We start from the raw sequence: 10,650 nt of genomic DNA on the forward strand, positions 1-10,650 counted from the left end.
TATCTGTGGTTAGGGGTTTGCCATAAGGTTTTCCTCTTGGGTAGTCCCAGATAATATTACAGAAATCGCTAGGCCGTAGTCGAGCGACCGAGTACTGTCTAGGATCAACCAGGATTAATCACAATTAATCGTATTGGAATTTTTATATGTAAATTTTCAGATATGTATACACACACACGTGTGTAGTTCTATATGCATCAATATGAATACTGTCACACCCTCATCTTAGGCCTAGGAGTGCGACCAACAGTTGGTACTACAATTGTAAATAAATCAGAGTTGCGGGTTAATGCGGAAGACTTTATAAAACATATGGATTAAAGTTATAAATATTTACATCACAAAAAATGAGACGAATGTCTCATATAAGTTTACTTGTTTATAGTTTTACAAAACCACTATTTAATTAATAATTAAGTTTAACAAAACATCGGAGCCATCGGATTCTTTGAGCACTTCGTTCTTCAAGCCTTAATCCTGATAACCTGCAAAATGTTAGAAAAATACGTCAGCAACGAATGATGGTGAATATGCTGACGCTAAAATATTTTCTTTTACTTTATTACCCCTTGAGGGTTACGCAAGCCTCGGCCCATCTTGGCTTAGGAATAATAAAGTTATAATACAATTTACAAACTCAAGTCTCTACCTAAGTACCCCAGCAAACACCGCAGCGTTCAACTTAGTTAAGTACCGTTCATATACACAAGGTCGTGCTCCTCGCAGGAAAGCGTACTACGACCAGGTGTGGTGCGATGCGCACACCGCGTACTACCACATATGTAAGGATCCAGACAAACGTACACGACAGCCTGAGGGATAGGCTTTTACTCTTGTTTATAAATGTTTTAGAGACACGTAGTCTCATGTAAACCCTTTTCACATAACATATTTGACTCGTTTAAAAACAAGCTTAAAAGTTTGGGGCGTATTCACCTTTTCAATTTGGATCCGCTTCAAACACCGTCCGAGGGTCTTTCCCTTGCTATCTCGCACCTATAGTACGAGTATAACCATTTGTTAGTCGGATATAAAATCCGGCTTAACACCTTTAGTCTTATTTTATAATCTTTACCTCGATGAACCTTTAGTTCAAAATCTCTTTTACTTTAAAACCTTTAGTTAAAAAGTAATATTATAAACCTTTAGTTTATTTATATAAAACCCTACGTTTGTTTTTCTCTAGGAAATGTATTTCTTTCTTTTCTTTATTATTTAAGAATACTTTATTATTACTTAAATAATATTTATAACAAAGAATCATATACAATCATATATAATCATATATATATATATATGAATACTTATATTACTTTCTTTTCTTCCTTTTCTTTGTTATATATTCTTTTATTTTATCGAGGTATCGAGTATAACCTCAACTTAGGGTATTAAGCCTTTTTATAATATTTTATTATTATTTTATTCGGGCATTATGCCTACCTTTCTTTGGCTTATCAAACCCTAGACAATCGAGCAGCACTTCGACGTCTCTGTCTCTTTTTCAACACTCCTTGATCAACACTCCTTCCTTCGGCACGCTTATCGAGACACCATCACTCCTTCTCACATCGTCACGCTTTACGAGGCAATCGTCTGGACATCGATATGGCACCACCTTTGTTGTTGGAACGTCGTTGGAATATGGCACGAATATTAAGGAATGAGGGCACGGAAAAAGAGGTAACGATTGAGTTTTGGCACGAACTTCGAGGTATGATATACAAGTCTAGAGAGATGTTTTAGTGAGAGAGAGGAGAGCTGGTTTGGGATGTGGAATGGTTCACACCCTTGGCCGCTATTTATAGGCAATTTCTGGAAGCTCATCGCGATACGTGATGGCTTCCTTGGCTAGCCCGTCGCGTATCGCGACGTAGGCCAGCTGAATCACCACGTAGACCTGCCACGTGGTAGGCGTTGCGCCACGTGGCACACGTGTCATAATTTGTCAGATGGGTCATCGCGATACGCGATGACCTTAATTCTAAGGCCGTCGCGTATCGCGATAGGCCAAAGAATCAGAATTTTCATTTTAACCCTTGGGGTTTGGAAATTGGAAGAATTGATCCCTTATCTTTGGAAAATTTGATACTATTAACTCGAAATTTTCATGATGTTACATCCTCCCCACCTTGAAATAAATCTCGTCCTCGAGATTGCTTCTCAGAACAAGTAGGGGTATTTTGTTCTTCATTTCGGAATCGAGTTCCCATGTATACTCGGGTCCTCTTCGTGAGTCCCATTTTAGTTTCACAATCTTTAATGGTCGTCTTTTCAATTTCTTTGTTTTCGAATCATCTATTTGAATTGGTTTTTCGATAAATTTTAAATTTTCGTTTATTTCTACTTCTTTAAAAGACATTGATAGAGATTCGTCGGTTAAACATTTACGCAGATTTGAGACATGGAACACATCGTGTATCCGTTGCATTTCTTCGGGTAGTGGCAATCGGTATGCAACAGTACCAATTCGTTCGAGTACCTCGAAGGGTCCAACGAATCGAGGACTTAACTTCCCTTTCTTGCCGAAACGAACTACGCCTTTCCATGGCGAGACTTTCAAAAGAACTTTGTCACCAACATTGAATTCTAGCGGCTTACGATGGACATCGGCGTAACTCTTTTGGCGGTCACGTGCCGTCTTAAGTCATTCACGGATTTGGAGAACTTTGTTGGAGGTCTCTTGGACTATTTCGGGTCCAGACAATTGATTATCTCCGGTTTCAGACCAGCACATGGGCGTTCTACACTTTCGACCATATAATGCCTCGAATGGTGCGGCTTGAATACTCGTGTGTTAACTATTGTTATACGAGAATTCCATTAGGGGTAAGTGGTCATCCCAACTTCCACCTAAGTCTATCACACAAGCACAGAGCATATCTTCCAACGTTTGAATCGTCCTTTCGCTTTGCCCATCGGTTTGTGGATGATAGGCTGTGCTAAGTTTTAACTTGGTGCCTACCGCTTGTTGGAAGCTATTCCAGAAGTGAGACGTGAAACGACTGTCTTGATCGGAAATAATAAATAGTGGTACTCCATGCAAAGCAACGATGTTGTTCACATAAATACACTCTAATCTATCCATTGATGATGACTCATTGATGGGTATAAAGTGCGCGGACTTTGTTAATCGATCCACGATAACCCATATAGCATTATATTGTCGAGTCGTTTTCGGGAGTTTTGTGATGAAATCTATGGTTATTAGCTCCCACTTCCGTATAGGAAGTTCGGGTTGCTGAAGCAATCCGGAAGGCTTTTGGTGTTTAGCCTTGACTTTCAAACATGTTAAACATTTTGCCACATGCGAAGTGATATCATTTTTCATTCCATTCCACCAGTAGTTCGGCTTTAGGTTTTGATACATTTTGTCACTACCGGGATGCATCATGTATTTGGACTTATGAGCTTCATTCATTATCTTTTCACGCAAGTCCCTAACGATTGGTACCAAATCCGGTTTCCCATTCTAAGGATGCCATCGTCACCTTTGACTAGCAAGTCAATGGTGCCGTTACGTTTCTCGTCGGAGATCTTATTTTCATTGATCGCTTGAGTTTGAGCGGATCTGATTTGTTCAATGATATCTATTTGAAGTTCTAATGTTAACGCTCGGACTCTTTTTGGCTTTTCATGTTCTTTACGACTTAAGGCATCAACCACAACGTTGGCCTTCCCTTCATGATAGACGATTTCACAGTCATAATCATTTAATGTTTCCATCCAATGCATTTGACGCATGTTAAGCTCTTTTTGCTCGAATATATGTTTCAAACTTTTATGATCGGTGTATACGATAAACTTGACTCCATAAAGATAGTGCCTCCATATCTTTAATGCAAAGATTATGGCACCTAACTCTAGATCGTGAGTTGTATAGTTCTTTTCGTGCACCTTGAGTTGACGAGAGGCATAAGCGATCACTTTCTTACGTTGCATTAGTACGCATCCTAAACCGGAGTAAGACGCATCACAAAAGACAACAAAATCCTCGGTACCTTCTGGCAAGGCCAGTATAGGTGCTTGAGTGAGTTTTTGTTTAAGTATATCGAAAGCCTCTTGTTGATTCGCTCCCCATTCATACTTGATATTCTTACGAGTCAAAGAAGTTAGGGGAACGGCTATTTGAGAGAAATTTTCAATGAACCTTCGGTAATAGCCGGCCAAACCTAAGAAACTTCGGATCTCGGTTGGCGACTTTGGAATTTCCCACTTAGAGATAGCTTCAATCTTAGCGGGATCAACTTGAATATCATTCACGTTGATGATGTGCCCAAGGAATTGTACTTCGGGAAGCCAGAATTCACATTTCGAGAACTTGGCGTACAACTTCTCGGCCCTTAGTATTTCAACTAAGGTTCGAAGGAGATTTTCATGATCATCCTTAGACTTAGAATAAATGAGTATGTCGTCGATGAAGACGATAACAAATTTATCTAAGTAAGGCTTGCAAATTCGATTCATCATATCCATAAACGCAGCTGGAGCATTAGTAAGTACAAATGGCATGACCGTGAACTCATAATGTCCATACCTTGTTCGGAAAGCAGTTTTTGGAATATCTTCATATTGAACTTTGAGTTGATGGTAGCCGGAACGAAGATCGATTTTGGAAAAGAAGCTTGCGCCTTGGAGTTGGTCAAAAAGATCATCGATTCGAGGGAGTGGATAGCGGTTCTTGATTGTGACTTTGTTCAACGCTCGATAGTCGATACACATACGCATGGATCCATCTTTCTTCTTAACGAAGAGTATCGGCGCTCCCCATGGTGATGAACTTGGTCGTATGAAGCCTTTTTCGAGAAGTTGGTCGAGTTGTTTCTTTAGTTCCTTCATATCAGTTGGTGCCAAACGATACGGTGCCTTTGCGATCGGGGCAGTACCAAGAATAAGATCAATCCTAAACTCTACTTCACAATGGGGAGGAATTCCAGGAAGTTCGTCAGGAAAAACATCAGCATATTCGGAAACAATAGGAACATCTTTGATTTCTTTGGGTTTAGATTCTTCAGTGACGTAGGCAATGAATGCTAAGCATCCTTGATTTAAACATTTGTTAGCCCTTATCATAGAGATTAGACTAACTTGACCAGCGTCTTTATCCCCTTCAATTCGAATGGTTCGTTTATCATGGGCTCGAAGTTCAACGGCCTTGCTATTGCAAAGGATACGAGCATGGTTGTCGGATAACCAATCCATACCCAGTACAATATCAAAACCAGCAAGAGTCATAGGCAATAGTTGAATAGGAAAAATGTAACCGGCTAATAAGATTTTTCCGTTTTCTAGAGCTTCGGAGATTTTACTGATTTCGCCACTAGTGGTCTCGACGCTTAGAGTTTTGTTAAGCTTTGGTAAAGGTTCATTTAATAGACTACAAAAGTTATAATCTATAAAACTTAAGTTGGCACCCGAGTCAAACAAAACTCTAGCATAAATGTCGTTAACTAGGAACGTACCGGTGATGGTTTCCGGCATGTCGGCTGCTTTCTTGGTGTCTAGGACGAAGAATCTTGCATTGCCCTTCTTAGTTTCATTCTTTTGACCACTTCCACCCGCATCACCAGTCGTGGGTTTATTTTTAGGGCATTCAAAGCTCAGATGACCCATTTCCTTGCAATTGTAACAAGTCATTTTCTTCTTCCAGCAATCGGCCGTAGTGTGGCCATGTCTATGATTCACAGACATTTGCCGTAGAAGACGGAGTGAAGTGGCATCGACCCCTATGGTATTTTCTACAGACTTTACATTGTGGAATGTTGGGGTTAAAGCTAGACTTGCGTTGATCAACTCCCTTACCCTTGAAATGGGTGTTTCCTCCTTTCCTTGGATCATGTGTTGATACTACCTTCTTGTCCTCTTCTTTGTTGTGGATCATTCCGCCCATCAAGTAACCAGCCAATTCCATCACGGAGACGGCGATTTGTGGCAAGTGAGACCTCACCATGTCGCGAATTTCTCGCGGTAATCCTCAAATATATCGTGTCACTTTGCTGGACTCAGTCGTAACCAGTTAGGGAACCAGGCGACAGTATTCGTGAAATTTGGTGTTGTACTCACGAAGATTCGTTCCAATGACCTTATGGTTTAAGAGGATCTGATCGGTCTCATGCATCGGACAGAACTTCGCCATCAACATCTCTTAAAACTCATCCCACGAAATATTATACAACACTTGTCGACCTCTACTCATTATCATTGTGTTCCACCACTCCAGTGCTTCGCCCTTGAACATTTTGGCAGAGTATTGAGTCTTTTCTTCATCGGTACACTTGCTTATTATCACTATCGATTCCATTTCCTTAAGCCATCTCACGGTTGTAATGGCTCCCTTATCCCCATGAAATTCCTTTGGTCCAAAGTACTTAAAGTCTTTAAACAAACACCCTCCAATCTTTAACTTTTTGAATTCTTGTCTAACTCCACCGTCGGCGTTGGACTCATGAACACTTTCTTCTAGATTAGATGGTCTAGGATGAGGTTTAGAGATAGATTTTCGAGAAGGGTTAACATATTGCAAATGTTTTGTTTGCCTAGATTGAGATCTAGCTTCCGATTCAGCCCTAACGGCATCTTTTATCATTTTCTGAATTTGATTCATATATTTATCTGGAATTTTCTCATTTTGTTCTTTTTCATGTTATTTTCCCTTCTCTTTTCTTTTGTCGGCTTCTTTTCGAGAAGCTTCATGATTATTACTTGATTGAGACCTTATCTTTTCTTTTCAATATTTTTCTTTATATCTGAAATTTAACAATTTCTTTTCTTAAAATACACATATTTATTCATTTCACACATATGTATATATCATAAAATGATATATATTAAATTACAACATACTTATATATATATCGTTTATCTGATATATATATATACACCTATCCTTATTTACTACAACATTTATTACACATAACATACAAGCTATCTTATCACACAAACCCTTCATAACTTCAACTCTTCATCACACATCCTTTATTCCTTTATAAATTTCTTCACAATCTTGGTCAGCTTGTTGCGTTTTTGAAGAAGCTTGTCTCCTATCTTCTTCTTTTTCTTCTCATCCATAGCAATTTTCTTCCTAAGGTCGTCCGTCTCATGCAAGGCTCGGTCCAGGTGCTCCTCTTATGATTGCGGGATCACATTCGGGTATCCATAACTTGGTGGTGGGTCACGGTAACCCATCATCAACACGTCGTAATGGTTCTTTGGATTTGGATACGGAGATGCAGTCACATCGGATTGGTAGTTAAAGAAAGCTTCAGCAGCCTCGTTCTGCTCCCTGATTTCATTTGCTTGATCGTCAATTGATGGGATCTTGCCTTAATACATTGAGAAGCTTGATGATGTTTTGCCTTTGAGTTCTTGAAGAAATTGCATGCAGGGATCAATAGAACCATAACTCGGGTTTTGATGAGAGAATGGTTCTTCCATCGACGTTGTTACGACTTTTTTGTCCTCCTCCTTGTTGCGGATCATTCTGCCCATCAAATAACCAGCCAATTCCATCGTGGAGTCGGTGGTTTGTGGCAAGTGAGACCTCACCATGTCGCGAATTCTCGCGGAAATCCCCATATATAACGTGTCACTTTGCTGGATTCAGGGGTAAGCAGCTGGGGAACCAGGCGACAGTACTCATTTAACTTTGTATTATATTCACGCAGATTCGTTCCTACGACCCTATGTTTTAGAAATTTGGTTTGAATCTGGTCGGTCTCATGCATTGGACAGAACTTCGTCATGATAATCTCCTTGAACTCTTCCCATGAAAGATTGTACATCACATCTCTTCCTCTACTCAAGATTAACGTATTCCACCAATCCAACGCTTCACCTTTGAACATAAGGGCAGAATATTGAATTTTCTCTTGATTAAAACATTTGAATATTATCACAATCGACTCCATTTCTTCAAGCCATCTTACGGTTTTTATGGCCCCTTTGTCACCATGAAACTCTTTTGGTCCATAATATTTGAAGTCTTTGAACGAACAACCACTTATCATAAGTTTCTTAAATTCTTGTCTAATACCTCCATCAACATTCGACTCATGAACACTCTCCTTAACATGGGATGGTTTATGACGGGACTTAACGGATTTTTGAGAAGGGTTAACAGATTTATAAGAGAGTTCAATTGATTGGGAATGTTTAGAGTGTTTAGAATGAGATCTTGCCATAGATTCTTCCCTAACTGCTTCTTTAATCATTCTTTGTATTTGATTCATATATTTATCGGGGATTGGTTCCTCTCTTTCATTTTCGGGGTCTTTCCCCTTTTCTTTTCGTTTATCGGCTTCTTTCTTGGAAGCCTCAAAGTTGTTGCTTTGTTGAGACATTTTTATCTTTACTTTTTCAACTTTTCTTTTTATCTGAAATTTAACAAATTTTCTTTTCTTAAAACATATATTTATTTATATTACATATACATATATATATTTTATTTACATCATACACACACACACACATATATATATATATATATATCGTTTACTTGATATATATAAAACCTATCCTTATTTTTATTACATCACATAACACACATGCTAATTTAACATATAAACTTTTCTTGAAGACGCCTCTTCTTCACCATTACATCAATCCTTCATAAACTTTCTCACAACCTTGGTCAACTTATTATATTTTCGAAGAAGCTTGTCTCTTATCTTCTTCTTTTTCTTCTCATCCACGGTAATTTTCTTCCTAAGATCATCTGTCTCATGCAAGGCCCGGTCCAGGTGCTCCTCTTGTGATTGTGGGACTTATTCGGGTATCCATATCTTGGAGATGAGTCACGGTAACCCATAATCACCACGTTATAATGATTCTTCGGGTTTGGATACGGAGATGTGGTCACATCGGAGGAATAGTTGAAGAAGGCTTCGGCAGCCTCGTTCTGCTCCCGGACTTCATTCGCTTGGTCTTCAATTGATGGGATCTTGCCTTGATACGGTGGGAAGCTTGATGACGCTTTGCCTTTGAATTCTTGGAGAAATTGCATGTAGGGATCAACAGAACCATAACTTGGGTTTTGGTGAGAGAATGGCTCTTCCATTTGCGTTGTCACTTCATTAGGATTGTCGGGGTATTCCTCATCCGGATCTTTTTCCGCTTCTTCTTCTTCCGGGTCCTCTTCCTCTGGGTCCTCTTCATCCATTAATTAGGCAGTCTCTTTTGATATTGTGGGCATGAAAAAGTTCTCGTACGGCATCATCACCCTCATTTTAGGTTTGCGGGATGGTCCTTGTTTATTGGGATGGGAGTCGACAGAATCCATGGTAGAGGTTCCGGTATGCCATCTTCGTTGAATGGAGTGGCATTGCATCCAATGATGAGGGAGATCTTGGTTCTTCCTTGATTGGTCGATTGGAAAGAAAGGTGTATGAAGGGTGAGGATTCGGTGGTAGGTAAGTCGGATCACCAAATGGATAGTACGGCGGAACTTCAGGTGGTTGATATATGGGAACCTTGGAAGGGTGATACGTTGGAAATTCGGATGGTTGGTACATGGGTAAGCTTGATGGGTGGTAGCTCGAGTGTCTGGGTGCTTGATACACTTGATTTGGAGTGTCATCGGGAAGGCTAATTGGACTTTGTTCTGTACCGGGATATTGAAATGGTTAGATTAGATCGTGTTCTACGTCGAGATTGAAGAATGCCTCATAATAGTCCTCACTCATGTTGTCTTTTGGAAATGAGTAGTAGATTCCGTCTCTTTTTGCTTCACGGTCATAACTCTCCATTAATTATTTGAAAGACATCTAAGTTGGTGATTTAGAATGAGGAGGGAAAGAAAAGGTTACCAACCTATCTTATCCCTATTCAAGTAAACAAGTAATAGAAAATATTTTTCCTATGCTTGGATCGAATCTAAGGTATTATCTTGTAATACCTAATTCGCTAAGATCGATAACTCAAATACCAACCTGTCACACCCCCATCTTAGGCCTAGGAGTGCGACCAACAGTTGGTACCATAATTGTAAATAAATCAGAGTTGCGGGTTAATGCGGAAGACTTTATAAAACATATGGATTAAAGTTATAAATATTTGCATCACAAAAGATGAGACGAATGTCTCATATAAGTTTACTTATTTATAGTTTTATAAAACCACTATTTAATTAATAATTAAGTTTAACAAAACATCCGAGCCATCGGATTCTTTGAGCACTTCGTTCTTCAAGCCTTAATCCTGATTACCTGCAAAATATTATAAAATACGTCAACAACGAATGCTGGTGAATATGTTGACGCTAAAATATTTTCTTTTACTTTATTACCCCTCGAGGGTTACGCAAGCCTCAGCCCATCTTGGCTTAGGAATAATAAAGTTATAATACAATTTACAAACTCAAGTCTCTACCTAAGTACCCCAGCAAACACCGCAGCGTTCAAATTAGTTAAGTACCGTTCGTATACACAAGGTCGTGCTCCCCGCAGGAAAGCGTACTACGACCAGGTGTGGTGCGATGCGCACACCATGTATTATCACATATGTAAGGATCCAGACAAACGTACAAGACAGCCTGAGGGATATGCTTTTACTCTTGTTTATAAATGTTTTAGAGACACGTAGTCTCATGTAACCCTTTTCACATAACATGTTTGACTCGTTTAAAAACAAGCTTAAAAGTTTGGGGCGTATTCATCT

The sequence above is a fragment of the Bidens hawaiensis genome, unplaced genomic scaffold (assembly GCF_021521415.1).
Source record: "Bidens hawaiensis isolate Kalapana, Puna unplaced genomic scaffold, B.hawaiensis_p1.1 tig00067262_1, whole genome shotgun sequence".
In the NCBI taxonomy this organism is placed as follows: Eukaryota; Viridiplantae; Streptophyta; class Magnoliopsida; order Asterales; family Asteraceae; genus Bidens; species Bidens hawaiensis.